The sequence below is a fragment of the Lissotriton vulgaris genome, chromosome 8, assembly GCF_964263255.1.
Source record: "Lissotriton vulgaris chromosome 8, aLisVul1.2, whole genome shotgun sequence".
NCBI lineage: Eukaryota > Metazoa > Chordata > Amphibia > Caudata > Salamandridae > Lissotriton > Lissotriton vulgaris.
Genome location: NC_141696.1, coordinates 491,738,426 through 491,761,408, shown reverse-complemented (window position 1 = coordinate 491,761,408; position 22,983 = coordinate 491,738,426). Strand labels below are relative to the sequence as shown.

The 22,983-nt window shown below is 45.8% G+C and overlaps 1 protein-coding gene across 1 annotated transcript in view; it reads left to right on the top strand.

The window, feature by feature from the left end:
- ARHGAP6 (Rho GTPase activating protein 6) overlaps nucleotides 1–22,983 on the top strand; it is a 1,594,767-nt gene that overhangs the window by 302,295 nt on the left and 1,269,489 nt on the right. The window lies entirely within an intron of this gene.

Sequence of the window (22,983 nt, the reverse complement as noted above, 5' to 3'; positions counted from 1 at the left end):
AAACTTTGTGTACGGATACGGACTGCTTACTATTCTATATTCAAGCATGTGAATCTATGAAAGACACCCCAATACTGGAGAAGAACAATTGTTACTTACCTGTAAACAGGTGGTTCTCCAGTATTGGTGTCTTTCATAGATTCACATGCGACCCTCCCATCCTCCCCTCAGAGGCTCGCTTCTCCTCATAGACTCTGTGGTCACTCTTGTGCTACGAAAATCTGAGGGCTTGAGCTCTGAGGAGAAGGTTCTAGAGGGCTGCTGGCGCCTGATTGGCTGCAGTTTGGACTAACATAATGACAAGGATAGGCTGCATTGGAACTTCTTTTCCCCATGCATTCCTATGTGGAAACTCTTGGTTAGGTACCAGATGGTTATTGTATGCATTTTTTGGGTTTTTCCTTATTATGTATATATATATTTATTGTATATTATTATATATTTAGCATTTATTGCTATTTTATTTACCGTGGGACTCCCACTCCGACGACGGGGAATATTCAAGCATGTGAATCTATGAAAGACACCAATACTGGAGAACCACCTGTTTACAGGTAAGTAACAATTGTTCTTCTCTTGCACACTTTACAGGCATGTCATACCTCACTCAGACAGGGAACGTGCACCATTCTGGGCCAAGGAGCCTGTCTTAGAACCTTACAGGCCAGTAAAACATATCTGTAGCGGAGGGGGGTTTGTCTTACAGGCATCTTACACCGAGCTCGGCCAGGTGTGTGGGGGGGGGGCAGTGGCGTTACTAGGGGGTGCGGGGTGTGAGGGGTTATCGTTTGTGGACAGATTTTTCATGCTTGTTTCCTCAATTAATATCGCCATCGGCCTCCATGATGAATGCAGCCTTGAGCCTCTCATGTAAAGACCACTCAGTGCAGTGGGAGAGGTGTGGCGCAGCGGCCAGGGCAGCGCTGATCTCATGCTCAACAGTGGGGGCACGCATTAGACTCTGGTGTAGAGGAGTGGGCTTGGAAAGGCCTCAGAAGAAGGACCCCCTCCGTGGGTGCTACACAGATGAAAACATCTCCTCGAGGAGGTCCATCAAGGATTCATAGGGTATGAGGGGGTGACACCATAAGTTACCCGCACTGGGTGACACCAACCCTAGTGACGCCACTGGGAATCCCACAGCGGTGTGCATTGTGAGGTGCTCTGAGTGGTAAGCCACGCAAGAGGCAAGCATTGGCGGCCCATGTGAAAAACCTCAGTTGGACAGTCTAAGGAGCACCTTGTGGCAGTTTGAGGCGCAAGACTATGGGGAGAGGGTAGAGCTGGCATCTGCGGCTATTGTGAGGAGGGGGTATGTGTGTTTGACATGTGTAGCTGCCAGTTGTAGCTGCTCTATGGAGCAGGCACTGTTTTGTAGTCGATGGATGAGGCATCACTTGGGAGTGTGTGGAGTAGAACCTTAGGCAGTTTGAGCAGCTGGCTGGTGACAGTGAGGATCTGGCAATGGTGATTGTTAGGAGCTGGGACTAGTGGTTGAGTGAGGACTTGGCTCAGGTTGTTAGGTGGTGACACTTGTGGCTAGTGTGGGGAATGAGCACTGATGGTCGGGGAATGTAACTGGTATGTTTATCTCAAGCAGACGGACTGGCTGCAATCTAACTTGTGGTTTGTACAGCATTTCAAGGTCATTTAGCCGTTCTGCTCTGTATACTAATTATCTATTTTTTGTCTGCAATTGATTTGACTATTAAAAGTGAACACGGCTGCAGCAGTGGAATTTCCGCACTGGTGGAGGAGCATCGCCAGCAGCTGAAAAATAAAAAAATATTTTGTAATTTTTTTATTTTTCACTTGCTGGCAGAGCAGCTTGTATAGGGAGGGACGGGACCGGGGCATGGGATCGGGTAGGGGGAGTGGTAGATGCTTTTCAGTGCACCTGTCAGTTTGGCTAGACGTCTCAAGACGGCAAAACTGACATGCACACTTAGGTTTTTCCTACCCAGCTGGTTTGAAGAAACAGCACAGGCTCACTCTGCCCCACACCCCCCCTCCCCCCAGGGAATTCCACATTTTATAGGCTTGTACAGAGAACCTAACACTTCCCATCCGATTCCTGTTAAATTTTGGGATAGACAGTAAATTAGGTGAAGAGGATCATGGTTTCCAACCAGGGATATATTTCTAGATTTTGGGTTTTAAATTATAGAGCCCCGTGCCTAGTAGAGCCTTAAAAGTGATGCAACAGGCTTTAAATATCCTTTATTTCAATGGGAGACAATTAAGGTTCCTTAATAAGGCTGTAATGTAACAATTCCAGGGTTGATTAAAAATCAGTCAGGCTACTTGTTTCTGAATAACCTGAAGTCTGTGCAATAGATTTTTGGGTGGACCAATATATAAGGCATTGGCATTTGTCAAGCTGGGAAGTTATTAGTCATAACCACCATGATTAAGGCATTTTAAGTAGGACACCTGGAGTTTTGTGTTCCTAGTCTCATGCATTCCATCATGTTCCCTGGAATCATCTATGGTTGTTTGTTTTCCTGGCAGTGTGCACTCAAGCATGCTTGATAGAATCACTTGTTTATTTGTTTGAAGAGTTTTATATAGCACAAACATGACCCTCATGGGTATCGGAGCGCTTTACAAACCTTCGAAGAGCAGAGACGTATAAAACCAATCTTATCATAGGCTCGAAACAGTTCAGGAAATTACAGCTCACCTGATGATGGCGATCACACCTCAAAGGTACAACAGATAGGTAAAAACAGTTGTGGTGGTTTGTCTCACTCCCATCAGGGATAAGCACTTCAACAGATTAATTGGAATTTCTTCTGGCCGATTGTCTTCCAGGGGGCATAAAATTAAGTATGTTTGCTAGGGACTAAATGCAACTCCATGTTAATCGCTTTTTTGACTGAATTTGAAACATGAGTCCCAATATATATTGAGAAATGGTTACCAGTTGTATTTAACTCCCTAGTCTTTCTTTGTATGGAATTACTTTATGGCTCATCCATGTACTTCTCATTGTCTCAGTTAAAATAGTTAATCCGAAAGCATTGGAGGCAGATCTCCAATCAAAGCTCCCTGTGAGGTGCTACTGTAGGCGGGGAACATTGTAGTCACCACAAAAAGATTGTGTTCGAGGCATGTGGGCTGCTGAATTCATATCTGTGCATAGATCGCCGCCTAGTGTTGGGTCCGGATGATTGCACATTGTTGTCCTGGAAGAGTCTTCGAAGTATCACGAGATAGGTGGCTCCTCCCCTGGACTACAGTGCGCATGGGCATCGCCTCCATCCCCAGATTGTTTTTTTTCGCCATTTGGTTCGGATGTTTTTCGGTTCCCTCTGTCGGAACCGATAGTTGTTCAACTTTCTACTCGAGACCAAAAGGTCTTTAGGCTGAGCGTCGGTATAGTTGCGTTCGGGTTCCTGTCTGACTCTCAGCTCCGAACTCTTGCTACCCTTCCGCGTGCTTTCGGCGCGGACGGGCCTACACTACACTTCTGCTATGGAGCGGACACCGTTTAAGAAATGCCCGGTGTGTAACTCCAAATATTCACACCTAGACGTGCACCCCGTGTGCAATACATGCTTGTCACCGGACCATGACGAAGACGGCTGCATGGCGTGTTCGAAATTCCGGTGCAAGAAAACTCTGAAGATTCGTCGGGCCAATCGGCTCCAGGCTAAGTTCTCGGCTACCGCGGCGCCCCCACCAGACGACATATTCCAAGAATCTGTCGGAGACGAGGACGACGTACAAGGTTCGGAATCTAGTCCCGCGTCCGAAGGGGATGCTACGACGCGGGTGATGAGGACTTTGACGAAGTCGCCGACGAGGTAGGGGACGACGATCGGGCTATTGCCACCGTAGGGGATAGCTCGGAGGAGGAGCATCCCCGACCAGACTTAGGGGTCAATCCCCTTTATACGGCCCAGGTCGAGGGATCGCCTTCGGGCCTTACCCAAGATCTACTTATAAGTCCTACGTCCCCGCCTCCGGTCACGGACATTTCTGAGGCAACACTCCCGTTGAAGAAAACGAAAGTGAAGCCATCTGGCCACGCACCCTCGGATGCGAAAACGAAAGTGAAAGTTGCGCTGGGGCAGAAGGTTCTGGAGGCGTCAACTTCCAAAAAAGTCAAGATGGCCGACTTGAAGAGCCACGCCAAGATGGCCGACCCGAAGCCCTCGGGGTCGGTGCCGAAGGCGAAGTCGACCGACGAGGCTGCGTCGGCGCCAAAAGGGGTCGCGGACCCGAAGACGGCTCCGAAGAAGCGTCATGCCGACGACGCGCACAGGGCTCGGCCGGCGCCGGCCCTTGTGAACAAGGCGCATGAGGTGTCGGCCCCGAAAAAGGTGCCGGTCATCGATCCGACTCTCGACGCGGGAGGATCGCTCGAGCCAGTCAAGCCTTCTCCTGCCATCACAAAGAAGGTAGCGGAATCCCTGCAGCCGATACGGAAGGACAGTGTGGCTCCCACTCAGGACACTGTAGCGCCTAAGCTCACACCGAAGCCGGCGAAGGCGCAAACGCCTATCCGTTTTACCCTGCCGCCAAAGTCGGCACCGAAGGCTTTCGCGCCGAAACCTGGCGGCCCCTCAAAGGGAGGTATTGACGCCGAAGGCTGCCTTAGTGGTGTCAAAGCTTCGGCTCCAGCCACTTGCTGAAGAGGAACGTCGAGAGGTTATCATCGACGCAAATACTGGGAACCTGTCTCTCCTCAAGAGGAAAATCACCACTGAGCCGGTGTTGGAACATTTCCGGATCCCTCTCAAAAATCAGAGGGACTCTGCGGACTCTTCGGCCCTGATGGAACCTATGTCTCCACAAGCCCTAGGACACTCGCCGACGCATTCCGCCGCAGGCGATGCGGACGAGGAGGACGCCGAGTAAGTCTATCCGGCGTACTCGGATCCGGAGGAGGAACACGTACCGTGGTCGGCCGGAGGCGACCCGGAGGACCCGCAGTAGGGCCAGGACACGCAACTTTTTGCGGCCAAGACATCACCGACAGAGGACTCGGCGGCCTTCAACGCTCTGATCGAAAGAGCTGCGGCTAACCACGATGTCGAGCTGCACTCAGACCCTGTGGATGTGGACTTTTTATTTGACACTTTCTCAGTGGCTGAAAAGTCGGTCAAAACACTACCAATGGGGTGCTCAAACACGCAACGGAGGTCTTCAAGGAGCCCACCCGGGCGCGTGTCGTCAACCCTCGCATTGACAAAAAATATAAGGCAGCGCCCTCGGATCCAACATACATCAAGGGACACTTGCCACTGGACTCGCTGGTTGTATCCAACGCTCGGAAGAGGGCGAACTCGCAGACCACTGGTGACGCTCCTCCCCCAGACAAAGAGTCCACGATCTTCGAGGCCTCAGGGAAACGAATCGATGCACAGGCAGCGAATATTTGGAGAATCTCTAACACACAGGCCCTACTTGCACGCTATGATAGGGCTCATTATGACACCTTAGAATCACTACTGCAACACTTGCCTGACCAGTACAAGGAGGCAGGGGAAATGCTGATTCAGGAAGGAAAGCTCATCACGAATGCATCCATAAAATGTGCGCTGGATGTGGCAGATACAGCCTCCAGGGCGATCAACACCAGTGTGTTGCTTAGAAGGCATGCTTGGCTTAGAATTTCAGGGTTCAAACCCGATATTCAAACAACAATACTGAATCAAACATTTAATCCTGACCACTTGTTTGGCCCTGAGGTGGATGCGACGCTGGAAAAGATGAAAAAAGATACGGAAACTGCCAAATCCATGGGGGCCCTCCAAAATCAGCAGTTTCGGAGTGGTTCCTTTCGCCGCTCAAATTCCAGAGGCACCTCAAGGGGTCAGGCATCGCAGTCCACACAGTATTACAAGAGTAACACCCAAACCTCGTACAACAACAAGGGTAGAGGTGGCTACAGAGGCAATAATGTCAAGGGCAGGGGACGTGGAAACAACAGCTCCAGGTCCACCACCGCCAACAAGCAGTGACGTCTTGTCACTGCCCCCCGACCATACAACACCGGTCGGGGGGAGACTCCAGCAGTTCCTGCCAGCGTGGAAATCCATCACCACGGACAGGTGGGTCAAGTCTCTTATCCAGTCCGGTTACTGTCTGGAACTTACTTCCATTCCACCAAACATACCCCCAAGGAGCCGTCCTATGTCCGGCGAGCACTTGACCTTGTTGCAGCAGGAAGTTCTAGTCATGCTGCAAAAAGGGGCGATAGAGCTCGTTCCATTGCAGGAAAGGGGAACAGGGGTTTACTCCCTGTATTTTCTAATCCCCAAAAAGGACAGATCCCTCCGGCCCATCCTGGACCTCAGGCCCCTCAACTGGTACATTCTCTCGGAGCATTTCCATATGCTCACGTTACAGCAAGTGCTCCCTCTGCTTCAGCAGGGGGACTTCCTGGCTACGCTGGATCTGAAAGATGCATATTTTCATATCCCCCTGCATCCTTCCCACAGGAAGTATCTCAGATTCACGATTCAAGACCAGCATTACCAGTTCAGGGTTCTGCCGTTCGGGGTCACCACGGCGCCAAGGGTATTTACAAAGTGCCTAGCGACTGTGGCGGCACATCTCCATCGCCAGAACGTCCACGTCTACCCCTACTTGGACGACTGGCTCATCCAAGCAAAGACAGAACAGCAGTGCGTGGACCACGTGTCACGCACCATTCATCTCCTGCACGATCTGGGATTCTCTCTGAACTACCCAAAGTCCCATCTCCAGCCCGCCCACGTGCGACAGTATCTGGGCGCGACAATCAATACTCTGGCAGCCACTGCGCAGCCAAATTCAGTAAGAATCGCCAGTATCCAGACGCTGATCCAACGATTCAGACCTCAGCACTCGCTTCCCGCGAAGGTGTTCATGCAGTTGATAGGCATGATGGCCTCCTGCATCTCCATTGTCCCGCACGCGAGACTACATATGCGTCCGCTTCAGGAGTGCCTTGCACGTCAGTGGACTCAGGCTCATGGGCAACTGACAGACCTAGTGTTGGTGAGCGGTCGGGCATACAACTCTCTGCATTGGTGGAATCCACAAAACCTTTGCAAGGGCCGACCATTCCAAGAGCCTGTGCCGCAGATTATCCTGACGACGGACGCTTCTCTCCAGGGATGGGGAGCGCATGTACTCCACTACACAGTGCAGGGACTATGGACACTACAGCAAAGGAAGATGCACATCAATGTGTTGGAACTGATGGCAATCTTCATGGCCTTAAAGGCGTTCAAAGTACATCTGTGCAACAAGGTTGTGTTGATCCGGACGGACAACATGACAGCCATGTACTACATTCAGAAGCAGGGGGGCACACACTCTCCACAGCTGTCTCATCTGGCTCAGAGCATGTGGAAGTGGGCCATTCAGAGGAACATCTTCCTCATGGCGGAGCATCTCCCGGGCAAGGACAACCAGATGGCGGACCTGCTCAGCAGGCACAGCCACCAAATGCACGAGTGGGAGATACATCCATCAGTACTCCAACCGTACTTCCAAAAGTGTAGTGTAGTTCCTAGTTTCCCACTAGGCCCTGCGCATTGGAATAACATAAACAGTAGTATCGACGTGGAACTGCTTATATTCCAGGCCTCCACTGACTATGCTAAACTTAATTGGGTTGTGTTACCAACTAGCTCAGAGGTCACTGGAAACTTTCTTCTCTGCATAGGAAGTGATCAGCTTCCTTGGCACAGACAAGAAGGGATTCAGCTTTCCAACAACCGTGCAACATGACAACTTTGCTCCTCAGATCAAGAGTCGATCTCTAGGGTCGTGTGAAACAATAGACATAGATTTCACTCAGTCAGTCTAGTGCAGTTTACTTTCACGAGATGTAGAGAATAGAGAGACGGGCGTGTATCAATAAAGGGTTAACATTTATTGAACAGTCTTTCTTCTCATACAAGAGAAATGTATTGCCACAATTGCAATAACTGTTATTATGAAAAGTACGTACAGTAAGATAAGAATAGCGAAATAGAACTGTAAAAGCATTGATATGGTTTCTTAGCCATACAATGGTTTAAAAGTAATAAAACATATATACAGTCATATATACATTAGGCTAACATACTCAACTGGTGCTTCTAACTAAGCCTACCCCAGTGTGCCTGACCTAAGCCTAACACGTGAGAAGGGGGAGTAAGTAAGTAGCTTAAGTTAAGTTGGTTTTGCCAAGGTTTGTTTCAAGAATTCTCGTCTAAGGGTTTAGTCAACACCATACCTCTGAATAGAATGATGGAGGATTGGTATCTCCTTCAGGGGTCTCTCTCGATATCCCAGTCACCTGCGAGGGTAAACTGGAAGCGCCGGTACTGGATTTCTCTGCACGAGAAAGGCAGCGGCTTCTCTCAGCGCGTCGAGGAAGGAGGGGTGACAGCGTCCGCGGGCAGCTGGGCTGGATGTCTTCGCAGAGGACGGCTGCACGGCTCCTCAAGCGTACTGCACCATAGGTCGCGCTGTAGCGGCGATAATGGTAATCAGTAGCTTCACCACCACAGGATAGCAGGCTGCAGCGACAGAGTGCTAGTTTTTACCAACACAGGGTCATGCAGGCAGCTGGCATCAGCAACATGTTCGCTCATTGCTTAAGGCAACGTTGGTAATATTTATACCTGACAGGTGCCGGGTTTGACGCAAGTTTGCTGGACATAAGACGTCAATTAAAGATGTCACTAGGAAGTGATAGTTATCAGTTGCTCATTAGAGTTCCATTACTAATCAAAACATAGCAAGCGGGGATTTCCAGGTTTGCTAAGTTTTTATCTTGTTGAAGAACTCTGAGTGTTATCTAGGAATATCAGATAGTGACTGCTGCTCTGTCATTGCACTAATTGGTCGCAAAGGAAGTAGCAGAGAGTCATGCTGGAATGTGGCTCTGTGGCTCTGCTCGTGTGAGGCCAGAGATGACTTTTCAGAAAATCGTACTTGAACGGTTATGCCAATATAGGGAAAAAGGGGCTTTATAGCCGAATAGGGGCATAAGGTCACAGTATCGATCAGGAACCTAGATAAGCACATGACACCCACTCCACGAATTCATGTCCATCAAAATTACTAAAACTAAGCAATTAGATGCATGTGTAACATTGTGTAACATAGCCCACCCCAAAATACATAAATGCATTCGAAATAGGCGTACTTGTAATACATGGAATTTAGGTACTGTACGTAGTTTTAAAAGCATAGTAATCATTCAAAAAATTATTGCATATGAAATCAATGAACGATTATGCATAAGGAATTACACATGAAGTATCTCTGACAGAAGAAATGCGAGATAAATCATCACATAAAAATGCATTGTAATAATATGTGTGCTAGAGGCTGGTGTTATGTTGTTATGTCTCTAGATGTGTTTAGAAATAGAAGTGTGAAGCTTCTGTTCTCTAAGAATAGTTTTTACGTTAAGCAAAGAATTGTTCGTGCCAAAAAAGGTCAATATTCAAAAAAAAAAACCAATTCAAAGAAAAATCAGTTTACCAAAGCTCCTGGCAGTTTTTTGTTGATCAAAACTGAAGGCCGAATTCAGAGTTCATGGGAACGCCGTGTGTCGGAAAGCTTTTCAAAAGTTATTGTTTCTCTGTGGGTGAGAACATCGTATCAGACAGGCTCGCAAAGAATTGGTCTACAAAATCAGGTGATAGTTCAACCAAATTAGATAGCGCTGTAACTTGGCAGGTGTGAGAATGATTGCTGTCATCGAAGACAGTACCAGCCCTGCTCACAGAACGTTGTACCTGGATGATGTTGCTTTTGTCACTCGCTCCACTGTTACCACTTGGCTGTAGTACAGGAGTCTCCACGAATGCCGTCATCAGGATTGGTAGCCGCTGGGGACAACACAATGCGTGAGCCGTTATTGGACTTAGCAAAGTATCGACGTCCATTGGTACTGCTGATGGAAGTGAAAGACAGATGTCCAACACGCATTCATCGCCGCAAAGCATACACCGTAGCACAGGTAAAATGCAATTTTGCCATATTGGTCTGAATGAAAGGAACCAGGTCATGTTTAGATCTCTCAGCCTGGCCAATCCGAGGACGTTAGTTATCCTGTCCCTGTAGCGCATTGCTAGGATTGTCTCTTCCATTCCCATGGGAGCTATGTCTGAGCCGAGGCTTGCCATAACGTAGCAGGATGGTCAAAAATAGAATCCCTGCGATGAGTCCAAAAAATAGTGGAATACCACCAAAGATGGAGTGCACAAAATTAGGAAAGATTCCCAAAATTGCCTGGAAGGGTGTTAGCAGTCCCGTAAAGACTGTCTTAAATATGCCTGGGATGCTTGTAGCACTAGACATGTTAAGGAGTTGGTCGAGCATTTGTACGAAATGCACGGGGCAATTTGTTGATAAAAGGTCATGAACCTCAGTAGCCGTCCTTGCGACTAGAAGATCATACGTCTCTTTAGATGACGTTATAGGCACTGATGTCTGTAAAAGCACAGATTTCATTTTGCTTAATGTATCAATTCGTATAGAATAGAGATTCAGACGAGGCCAGAGGGGAGTCACTATGTCTGGAGGCCCGCTCGGGAACAATGCTTGCATACAACATTTGACCATGGACGTTACTTCTACTAGATAACTTAGTCCGGGCGCGAGGCCACAGCACCTGTGATCCGTTCTTAGAATGTAACTCCCGTTTGCGAGTTGCATAAAGAAGGGCTCTATCTGAGTTGCAGGTGTGACTAGCTGGTGGCATGAGAGGTTGTTTGAATTGCCATCACATGCTCCGTGTAAATTAATACCCTGACACAAAAGTATACCGCTTAGTGAGTGTTTACAATTTTCACCACTAAGAAATACATTTTTGTCGCTGTCACTATAGCAAGAATGAGTGTATGGTAATTTCCATTCGGATTTAACATATCCCTTACCCAATTGTTCATATTGGCCAGCAGGTATGTATTCAAGGCATTTATGAAATCGGAAAGTTGTTATCGGAATTGTGATAATTCCGTGTATTATCCATTCAATGACAGGGCTCTCTGACATTGTCAATGGTAATCTCTCGAGTTTCTCGATGCTCAAGATTGTATAGTCTGCTCCTTTCTGTGCCAAACTGATCTGTTTATCAGTAAGGTTAAAAATGGAAAATAATGACGTTGTGTTTATCAGACGCCAAGGCACATAGCCTGAACGAAGATTTTGCAGCGTCCAGCCTAGTTCTATAATAGAGCGTAATTGAGACTGGCCATGTTGTAACATTAGCAAATCTCTGTCTATCACATCAAAGGCAGAGGATACAATATTGTCCAAAGAATATATTCTGGAAGACAGAGTCATTAACCCATTGTCTACCACAGAAAGTGATTTTTCCAAATTAATACGATCAATTTCTCGTATTTTTTCAGCAGTTTCAATTTGCTTTACTTTCCAAGCCTCGTTGTAAGCAGCATAGATGCTGGTCGCTATGAAACGCTTTTGACGCTGTTTGCGTGGTCCAAGAATGAAATCGCGCAAATCAGCACCATCTTTTAATAAAGACAAGTGTTGCTTAATTTCAGCCAGTGTGGATGTAGTTAGCCATTCTAGGCAGATTTTGCCTACACTGTATGTGGTTATAATTCCTGGATGTTGTCTCTGGGAGTATCTAGGGTCTAATCTGGTCATTTTTAAACCCTGTGTTTTATTCAGGAATCTATCTTGACAGCTATTTGTGTCTGTAGGCCAGATTAACCACTTTTTCCAATCAGGATGTGTTCTGTTGAAATGTAAAATGTGTGACACGTCTAACTCAATATCAGCTGTTGTATTTTCTGCTATTGGCTTTGGAATAGACGGTTTTTTAAGGTCTTTGTTCTTAGCTAGGCCAAGACAAGATGTTTGGTGTACAGTGTCATTTAAAAATAACATTTGTTCTGGTATCATGCAGGTTCTAAACAGTGCTTCTATGCCTTGCACCTGCCAATCTTTTGTACCCCAAATTGTTTTCGTTTCAATATTATTTTTCCAATAATCAAAACCAATTGTCATCATTTTGTCATAAAATGCTTCTGAATATATCAATTTAGAATTTGTCAGCATTGTTTTCATTCCTGTTTTATCTAACAGTTTATAATAAAACGTTTCTGCATCACTGGTGTTAAACCCTGAAAAATATTTGAATTTCTCAAAAAATGCTTTAGAACTGCTTTTAGGTGGTGTAGAACAATGTTCCCATTGATTATACATAAAAACATTTCTAGGCTGTGCAGATTTATGCAAGTAATGATCCCCATAGTGGGTGTAACAGAATAACTGCTCATAACTAGATGAACCTTGTAAATAATCATGATCTGTGAATCTAGCTGACATTACTAAATCAGACATCATGTCATTAATACTGTTAAAGTCCCAATCATCAGAGAATGTACTAGGTGTAACAAAGTCACTTAAGGAAACCTTTAGTTGATGAGGATACTTCAGGATTTCGACCGGACCATAGATCTCATAGTCTGTTTTCTCCCATACTACCCCACCAGGTATTGGAATTGCTGTGACATTAACTGTTGACAGTTCTCTTTTCTTCACGTGGGATGATCTGTGTGGTTTCAGGACTAGGTTGATGTTCTGACTTGCTGTGTCCATTCAATTGTAATGAACTTCCCTAAGATTAAAACTAAAATTAGGCAGAGTAGGAGTATGAATACCCCTGTGATAATCCAATGCCCAATCAACGGCGAATCCAGATAAAGTTCTTTGATTTGTTGAAGGAGTCCTGTTGTATTTTCTTTAGAATACTTTTTTGTTTCTGGCATCACTTCGGGCTCATTTTGATCTTCAGAGAAGTTGTCGAAGTTGATGAAATAACCAGAGGCAGTTCTGTCAATTGATGGGATTGTTCTTTCAATCTGTCTCTCGGTAGCACTTTCTGATGCCACATCATTGTAGACTGGTGTTGTTTCTTGACGAACTGTTTCAATCTGTGTTTCAAGAGGCACGAGTTCCATGGCATTATTGCATAGTCCTTCATTGTGCACTGCAGGCTGATCGAATGTGATTAGTCTTTCAGTTTGAACCTCTTGGATTATTGCAAGTTTGGGTATTCTGTTGTTTCTCGGGAGTCCACTGGGCCTACTGTTGATTATAGGCCACATGCTTGTGGTTTTACCAGATCGATGGACACGACTCTGTTCTCCTTTTTACCAGCAAGGGGCGGTAGCACAACTGATCTTGTTCCGGTGACTGCTAAGACAGGTACTGCTTTTCTGTAAGAAGGCCCAAATTCCTTCTTAACCGCGATCTTTTCTCTGACTAGATCCCCAATCTTTGGAATCCAGACAGGCCTTGCTGGGGCTGTTGCGGGTGGTGCCTCGTCAGTGGTACTTGGCTGTTGCTTTAACTTTATGTTGCTTAATGATTTTCTTGTTTCATTCAGTTCCTGTAAAACAGCCAAACGGTCTTTTACTTCAAACTGCGTTGTTTCTTTTTGTACCACTGACATCTGACTATCGAGGTCCTGAACGCGCATTCTTATTCCGAACAATAGTTCGTATGGGCTGAAACCTTTTAGAGAATTTCTTGGCATGTTGTTAAGACTAGTCTGGACACTTATTAAATGTTTGACCCACCCAGCGCCTGAACCTAATACCTTCGCTGTTATAGATTGCTTTATGTCACGGTTTTTTCTTTCTACCACACTATTCCCTTCGGGATGCGACGGACAAGAATACCGCAACCCAATTCCCATGCTGGCCATGGCCTCCCTATAAGCTCGAGAGCTGAAGGCAGGACCCTGGTCAGAATGGAACGTGGTAATTGCGTATGTGCCGATATAGACTCGCAAATCTTTTATAACCGTTCTAGCGTCAGCCGAGCGCTGGGGCCTCATTTTTTAAGTGCATTTCGTCTTAAACGTTGTACACTGGGACGCGCTTCTCTTCTTTGATTGCGCAGATAGACCGCCTTATGCTGTCTAGAAGGGATCCTGAAACTACACTGGCCTGTTCATTACTGCGATCTCTGTTGCAGTCTTCACAATTTTGAGCAAAACATTGAATATCTATACTCATTCCTGGCCACCAGTACTCTGATTGCAATTCTTTCAGAGAAGCTTTGATTGTTTGGTGTTTCAGACCCAACCCCATGTGTGCTTCCAGTAGGAGGAAGCCCCTCCTGCTCCTGTTTGGAATTACTCTATCCCCCACTCCAGGGATTCGAGCAAAAGGAACGGAGTTTGCATCGATTATGTATGCATAATTGAGTGGATAGTTTACGGGTAGTGCTGCACAGTCGCCTTTTACGGTCGTTTTTACTGCTAGCATAGTTTCCCCGTCTATATACTTATCTGTACGCTTTTTTGTGGCTACGGAAGCCTGTTTAGTTGCTTCCGTGGCGGCTGTATTAGCCAATGAATTCCCTGCAACGTGAACGCCATCACGTTGAAGACTCTGTGCGTGAATCACGTGAGTCTTTTGTAGTTCTTTGTGTAAAAGAGCTACTTGTTCCCAAAGCAATTTATGCTTTATTGTGGCACCTGTGTCATCTTTGTAGTCGTTTTCGATCCAACTCTGCAGTTTGTTGTTGTAAGAATTGACGCAAGAATGAGAATCGCACACGATAAGTGTGGGGAATTCGCGTTCTGCATTTTCGAGCGCCATCTTTAAAGATCTGATTTCAGTTCTCTGAACCGAACAGTTTCTTACAGATTCAGTTTTTGTTACTTTCGGTCTGAATTTACCGCACAGCCAACGACCTTTAATAATCGCACATGCTGCATCGTAGGATTTTCTCTCTACGTTGAAATGCTGTACAAAGCTATCTGTATAGATTATACATGCGTATTGTGGGAGAGGCAGGATTTCGATTGGCAGAGGATATTCTTCTTCATACTCTAAATCATTCAGTTCTTCGTATTGCGGGGCGAAATAGTATTTCACGTCTTCCGCTCCTAGAGAATCTATGCATTGTATCCATTTTGGATCCAGTGACACTATAGGCAGGTTTACTGGGCTGAATAGCGCTTCGAAGGCGGATTCCGCTGTAAGGATATTAATTCGTTTGCCGTGTGCTAGTTCTCTTTCATTTGCTAATGCGATTTGCACTGCGTTCACAGTTTTTTCTGTGCGACTGAATGTTTTTTCTGCTTGTGTGTACAAGTGAGACTTAATTGAAATTGGTACCTTTTCTCCCTCATTAGAGGTTAGGTACGTGAATCCGCATCTTCCTGGGATGACTCGGATTACAAGATCGATCGTGTTGTCACGTGTATCTAATTTTGTTTTTGCTAACATGTCTGTTTGCAGTGATCTCAAAATTTCTGTGTGTTTTTGAGTCCAATTGATTTGTTTAAAATCAGGTTTTATTAGTTCGTAGAGAGGTTTAACCCTCTCTGCGTAATTTAGTATGTAAGTTCTTCCGAAATTCAGAAAACCTAGTATTGATTGTAAATTCTTCAGCGTTTTTGGAGCTTGGAGTACAGCGCACTTCTCTAAGAAGTTGTCCGCTAGGCTTTTCCCTTCACTTGATAATTCGTACCCTAAGAATAGTACTGTCAGATGGGCAATTCGGGACTTTTTAAAGTTGAATTTGTAACCCTCTGCTGCGAACCCAAGTATAATGGTGTTCACCCTTTTCAAGTGAGTATCCAAGTCATCGTCTGTGAGATAAACATCATCTACGTAAGATAATGCTTCATCATCATAGATTTGTAGTAACTCTGTTACCCTAGCTGAGAATAGTCCTGGGCTGTTCTTGAACCCCTGTGGGAGTCGACAGAATTTTTCTGTGACCCAAATGCGGAGAAAGCGGTCAAGTATCTGCTTTCTGGTGCAATGTTTTGACAAAAGAAACCATTAGAAATGTCTAATGTCGTTTTATATTTTTTCCTAACTATGTTATTCATTAGGGCTGCACTATGCGAGTTTTGTACTGCAAAGGTTTTGCAACATGTATTAAGGTGTCTGTAGTCCAAAACTAGACGATATGAATTGTCTGGCTTGGAGACAGGAAACAAAGGATTGTTCATTTGAGAGGTGCATGTTTCAATCACCCCCTGGTACTCAAGTTGATCTAAGATCTCCCTGACCTGTTTTTTAGCTTCTTGCTTAATGGGATACTGCCGTTGGGCAGTTGGTTCACTTTTTAGTTGGATTTTGTGAGGAGGTGAATCCTCATCCCATCCTACATGATTTTTATACAATGCAGGTGCCTGGGCTACTGCCCATTTCCTTGCATATGTGTATTTTTTGTGAATCGGAATGTGATTCGAGAAGGCAGGCATAATCACTTCTTCGCCACGAGGGCACTCCCTGACAAACTCTGGGGGCCAATCTTTTTCAGCTAACAGAATATCATAGCCTTTTGAGAGCTTATCCCAAAATAGACCCTTAATTTTCCTAGTCTTATCACCCTCTATACGCAATGTTATTTCGTATATTTTATGGGGCTCGCTAAGCCTGGCGTCGGCAGTTTCAACCTGAATGTATTCATTCGTGTCCACTGTCTCCAGATGACTCATCAAGATCTTGCGTGCTATACTGATTTCTGCTGCACTGTCCAACATTGTCAATGCCCACTCCCCGTTTTTCAACTGTGTCCTCAGTATTCTCGGCATGGTTGATTACTCTAATACTGGCTACCTTCTTTTTCTGAAATTGAGATTTCTTATTTTGAGCAGGTTCCTTGTCTTTGGACTTGGTGTGCTCTCCTGGGTCTGACCGTCCTCTTCTTTCCGAATTCTGTGGAAAAGATCGAGAGGGACGTGTATCAATACTTTGATATCTATCAGGTTTTTTTATATTATCCCTATTTCTAAGGTTATATCTTTTCTCAGAGGGCTCCCGTTGGGGAGACTGGCGTTCTCGAGTCGGAGTTCTTTCCCTCCGTCGAGGAGACCTTCCTCTGGACTGGAAAACTTTTTCCTTGGGAGTGGATTGTTTATTTCCATCCCAGCTCTTTTTAGGAGTGTTTGAATTATTTTTAATAAATAATTTTTCTGGATTTTCGAGCAGTTGGGGCTTAACTGGTTTCCCACCCAAGCTGTCTCTACCTAATTCTTCATAGCATTTTTCTATGATTTTTGCAAGCTCAACAGGATCTTTTATATCTGTTTCCCTCAACTTCTGGCGGATCGCCACAGATGCTGCTTCTCCCTTTACGTTGGCTAATAATATAGCCGTGACCTGCTTGAAGTCTTTCAGTAATTTCATACCTAGATTTAAAGCGGGCTCTGGACCGAATTCATTTTGAATCTGTTTTAGCACTTCTGGTATTACCGCCATAGACGGAACACCGTGTGTTTTTGTGTAAATGGAAGCAAAGACTGTACCCCAAGTGTCGCAGTCCTCCACGTGTGGTGCGATTCCCATAGGAAGGCAGATGGTCAAGATTCTGTGTTTCTCAATAGGGGTAGTATCAGGAAATACTGCCTCTATTTGAGTGATTTTCTGGGCTAACCAGAAAGGAATTTGTTCCCGTTTTACGGGTGTTTTACCAAGACATGACTGTATGTTCTGTGGTGTAATTTTATTTGTGTTCCCCTGATGAGGGGTCAGCTGGTGTGAATTAACAGCTGGCTGGACTGTTGCAGTCCGTATTACATATTGGACTAATTGCCTCTGTATTTTTATTAATGTGTTTAGCTGTACTAACAGCTCTTCTCTAGACATTCTTGTAATGTCAGGATGTGGTGTGTAGCTGGCTAGAACCGGCCACGTGGCTCCTGGTCTACCTAGTGGACCGAGCCTAGTTATGTGATCATTATGTTTTAGGGCGCCATTAAACCAGAGCAGGTGCTCTTGAAATTTAAGTGGGATTTCAACCTCCTCGAAAGGAGCGTACTCTCCCGGAGGTTCCTCTATTTTGTAATAGTGAAACTCTTGTGTTATAGCGTTTACCGCCGGAAAGTTTATCCATGAATAGAATACCTCTGTCTGCCGATACTCGTGAGCCTCTATCACGAAAATTACTGTACCACCTTGAGGTGGCAGTCCGTTTTCTATAAGTTTTAAAGTTATAGATCTTCTTAACTGGACCGGGATGATAATAGCACCCGGGTCTGTGTATTCGGGACCTTGCTGAGTCGCATCTACTGCGGCCCCAGTGGTGTCGTTGTTTTCTACTGACATTGTAAAAAATGCAAGGTTTGCAGAGTATGTCTCCAAGGAGACAAAGATTAGATGCACAATATTTTGGAACACTGTATCCTTCAACGTTGAATAAACCAGAGCTTTACATAGGAATCTCTTCCTACTAAGGTCGGGCGGATTTTAACCTTTCACCCACTCCAGACGTCTATTGGAGTATTTACGGGAGAAAGGGGTGTGAAATATGCACGACTGAGTTACTCTACAAGTCTTACGTTAGTTTATCGCCTTACCAAACGTTAGGGCGCCATGTAGTGTAGTTCCTAGTTTCCCACTAGGCCCTGCGCATTGGAATAACATAAACAGTAGTATCGACGTGGAACTGCTTATATTCCAGGCCTCCACTGACTATGCTAAACTTAATTGGGTTGTGTTACCAACTAGCTCAGAGGTCACTGGAAACTTTCTTCTCTGCATAGGAAGTGATCAGCTTCCTTGGCACAGACAAGAAGGGATTCAGCTTTCCAACAACCGTGCAACATGACAACTTTGCTCCTCAGATCAAGAGTCGATCTCTAGGGTCGTGTGAAACAATAGACATAGATTTCACTCAGTCAGTCTAGTGCAGTTTACTTTCACGAGATGTAGAGAATAGAGAGACGGGCGTGTATCAATAAAGGGTTAACATTTATTGAACAGTCTTTCTTCTCATACAAGAGAAATGTATTGCCACAATTGCAATAACTGTTATTATGAAAAGTACGTACAGTAAGATAAGAATAGCGAAATAGAACTGTAAAAGCATTGATATGGTTTCTTAGCCATACAATGGTTTAAAAGTAATAAAACATATATACAGTCATATATACATTAGGCTAACATACTCAACTGGTGCTTCTAACTAAGCCTACCCCAGTGTGCCTGACCTAAGCCTAACACGTGAGAAGGGGGAGTAAGTAAGTAGCTTAAGTTAAGTTGGTTTTGCCAAGGTTTGTTTCAAGAATTCTCGTCTAAGGGTTTAGTCAACACCATACCTCTGAATAGAATGATGGAGGATTGGTATCTCCTTCAGGGGTCTCTCTCGATATCCCAGTCACCTGCGAGGGTAAACTGGAAGCGCCAGGACTGGATTTCTCTGCACGAGAAAGGCAGCGGCTTCTCTCAGCGCGTCGAGGAAGGAGGGGTGACAGCGTCCGCGGGCAGCTGGGCTGGATGTCTTCGCAGAGGACGGCTGCACGGCTCCTCAAGCGTACTGCACCATAGGTCGCGCTGTAGCGGCGATAATGGTAATCAGTAGCTTCACCACCACAGGATAGCAGGCTGCAGCGACAGAGTGCTAGTTTTTACCAACACAGGGTCATGCAGGCAGCTGGCATCAGCAACATGTTCGCTCATTGCTTAAGGCAACGTTGGTAATATTTATACCTGACAGGTGCCGGGTTTGACGCAAGTTTGCTGGACATAAGACGTCAATTAAAGATGTCACTAGGAAGTGATAGTTATCAGTTGCTCATTAGAGTTCCATTACTAATCAAAACATAGCAAGCGGGGATTTCCAGGTTTGCCAAGTTTTTATCTTGTTGAAGAACTCGGAGTGTTATCTAGGAATATCAGATAGTGACTGCTGCTCTGTCATTGCACTAATTGGTCGCAAAGGAAGTAGCAGAGAGTCATGCTGGAATGTGGCTCTGTGGCTCTGCTCGTGTGAGGCCAGAGATGACTTTTCAGAAAATCGTACTTGAACGGTTATGCCAATATAGGGAAAAAGGGGCTTTATAGCCGAATAGGGGCATAAGGTCACAGTATCGATCAGGAACCTAGATAAGCACATGACAAAAGTGGGGTCATCCAGAGATAGACCTGTTCGCCACAAAGGAGAACGCAAAATGCCAAAGCTTCGCCGCCAGGTTCCCACACCCGCAATCACAGGGCAATGCGATGTGGATGAACTGGTCAGGCAGATTTGCGTACGCTTTTCCCCCAGCACCTCTGATACCGCTGGTGGCACGCAAGCTCAGGCAGCACTCGATGACTCTCATCCTGGTTGCTCCAACGTGGGCTCACCAACCGTGGTACACCACGTTTCTGGAACTCTCCGTGGTACCGCATCAAAGGCTTCATCTCACTCCCAGCCTTCTGACGCAGAGCCATGGCGACATTCAGCACCCAGATCCGCAACAGCTCAACCTGGCGATCTGGCTCCTGAAGTCCTAGAGTTTGGCTACCTCAATCTACCTCCCGATTGCATGAACATCATTCGGGAGGCAAGGAAGCCCACTACTAGAGCTTGTTATGCGGCTAAATGGAAGAGGTTTGTCATCTACTGTGTCAACCACGATATTGACCCGCTAGATGCCTCCATTCAAAACATCATTTGTTACCTGTTCCACCTGTATCAATGCAATTTGGCGTACTCTTCCATCCGCATTCATCTGTCTGCTATGGCAGCGTACCTCCAGAATAGGCAACACCTGTCACTCTTTAAGGTCCCTGCCATCAAGGCCTTTCTGGAAGGACTCAAAAGAGTCATTCCACCAAGGACCCCACCGGAATGGAACCTCAATGTGGTTCTTACAAGGCTGATGGGTCCTCCCTTCGAGCCACTGCACTCTTGTGAGCTTCAGTTTCTGACTTGGAAGGTGGCATTCTTAGTAGCAATTACATCGCTACGGAGGGTTAGCGAGTTGCAGGCGCTCACCATCCAAGAACCTTTCTTCCAAGTACATGCTAACAGGGTTGTGCTCCGCACTAACCCTAAATTCTTACCCAAGGTTGTATCTCAATTCCACATGAACCAGACAATTGAGTTGCCGGTGTTTTTCCAAAACCCAGAGACGCTGGCGGAGCGGATGCTCCACACCCTTGACGTTAAGAGAGCCTTGATGTACTATGTAGACAGGACAACAGATTTTCGCAAAACCAAGCAGCTTTTTGTTGCTTTTGCCACACACCACAAGGGAAACGCTATCTCCAAAGCTGGGATCGCTAGGTGGATCGTGAAATGCATTCAGATCTGTTATGCTAAAGCTAAGCGCACTCTCACTATCCCACCGAGGGCCCATTCCACCAGGAAGTTGGGGGGCCTCTATGGCTTTCCTAGGTAACATTCCCTTAGAAGATATCTGTAGAGCAGCCACATGGTCTACCACACATACTTTCACTAAACACTACTGTGTAGACGTGCATTCCAAACAGCAGGCAGCTGTTGGGCAGGCTGTTCTCAAAACACTTTTTCAGACTGCTGCAGCTGGCACGGGCGGCCGCCGCTAATGGAGGGACTGCTATGTATTCTATGCACAGATATGAATTCAGCAGCCCACATGCCTCGAACTGCAAATGCTACTTACCAGTATGCATCTGTTCTTGGCATGTAGGGCTGCTGACATTCATATCGCCCACCCTCCTCCCCGGCGCCTGTAGCAGCTGCAGTATTCATTCATATATATATATGCTCATAGCATGGTCATCACTCACGTACTTCACTCCATCTCTGCCAATGGCTAAAAACAATCTGGGGATGGAGGCCATGCCCATGCGCACTGTAGTCCAGGGGAGGAGCCACCTATCTCGTGATACTTCGAAGACTCTTCCAGGACAACAATGTGCAATCATCCGGACCCAACACTAGGCGGCGATCTATGCACAGATATGAATGTCAGCAGCCCTACATGCCAAGAACAGATGCATACTGGTAAGTAGCATTTGCAGTTTATTACACAAGCATTGTTTCCATCACTGTTTGGTTCTCTTTTCTTGCTCATGTGCCATACCTCAGTTGACACCTCATCTAACAAGGTTTTCCTCTGCCATCTCATAATGTCTATACTGTCACACGCAAATAGTATCTCAGATAGGGCTACCGATCAAGGACTAAGTTTTCCAAAGTGCAGGCTAAGTTGTAGCTAGCACCTCCAGTAGCAGTTTCCGGCATAGTGAGCCTAGGAACATGATTGGCTGCACTTTCAACCACATGCGCACTGATAACCCCGACCAGAAGCACTTATAGGACTAGACCTCAATACTTGATATTGAAGTCCAAAATAAAATTGAGCTATAATTGTGTAATTAAATATTGACTATCTTGTAGTATGGATTAGAATTTCATATGATTTTACGTTGGCATCTGTATTTCTTTGTAATTACACCAACTGAGCTTCATCTTTATTATGAAATACTTCCATAGAAGGCACTGGCTTTTATAATTGTTGCCTCCGTAAGGATATCTAAAATTATTTGGGTTCGAATGAGGGCATTTTGACATCATCATAATGCACAAAAATTGTTTTTCAGAGTACTCGGGGGTGGGGGCTGCGCAGTGAAGGAGAGTACTGCCAGAGCCTTTTTTCCCATCTTTTCCACTGATTATGTCTCATGCATTCATGGGGTCTGAGTGACCCTGACAGTGCCAGGAAAGAGCGTGGAGGAGCTAGCACCGTGCCAAGTGAGTAAACTGGAGTCCAGATAGCTTTTGTTAATAGTAAACATACAGTCTGTGCTGAAGGTGACTGCTAGCTCTTCACTGAATACTTCTGCATGGAACGTTCTACTCCTAAATCTTTTCATAGCAGTAGAAAATAAAGCCAACCTGCAAAGACTGTGCACAAGGTCAGTGTGCTCTTATTATTTCACATGTATATCTGTGTTCTATCATGACTGGGCCTGATGCCCACTTCCATTCATTCTTAATCAAAATCAGCATTTGCATGCCAGAGTGCAATACCCAGGCACAGGGTTGTCGCAGGCAACACAGCCACCCTTAGTCGTCTCCATCTGCGCCAAACTAGGGACGGGGAGGGGGGTGGTCACTTGCCCATAATTGCCCGTCCCTCCCTTCCCTGGATCCTGGATTTTTCACTTGCATTTTTTTGAAAAAAAGTCAAGATCGCGCTGCCTGTAGCGCGATCTTGATTTTTTTTTTCTTTTATAATGCTACCCTTAAAAAATTCTTCGGACGCCCATGGTCGTCTCACCT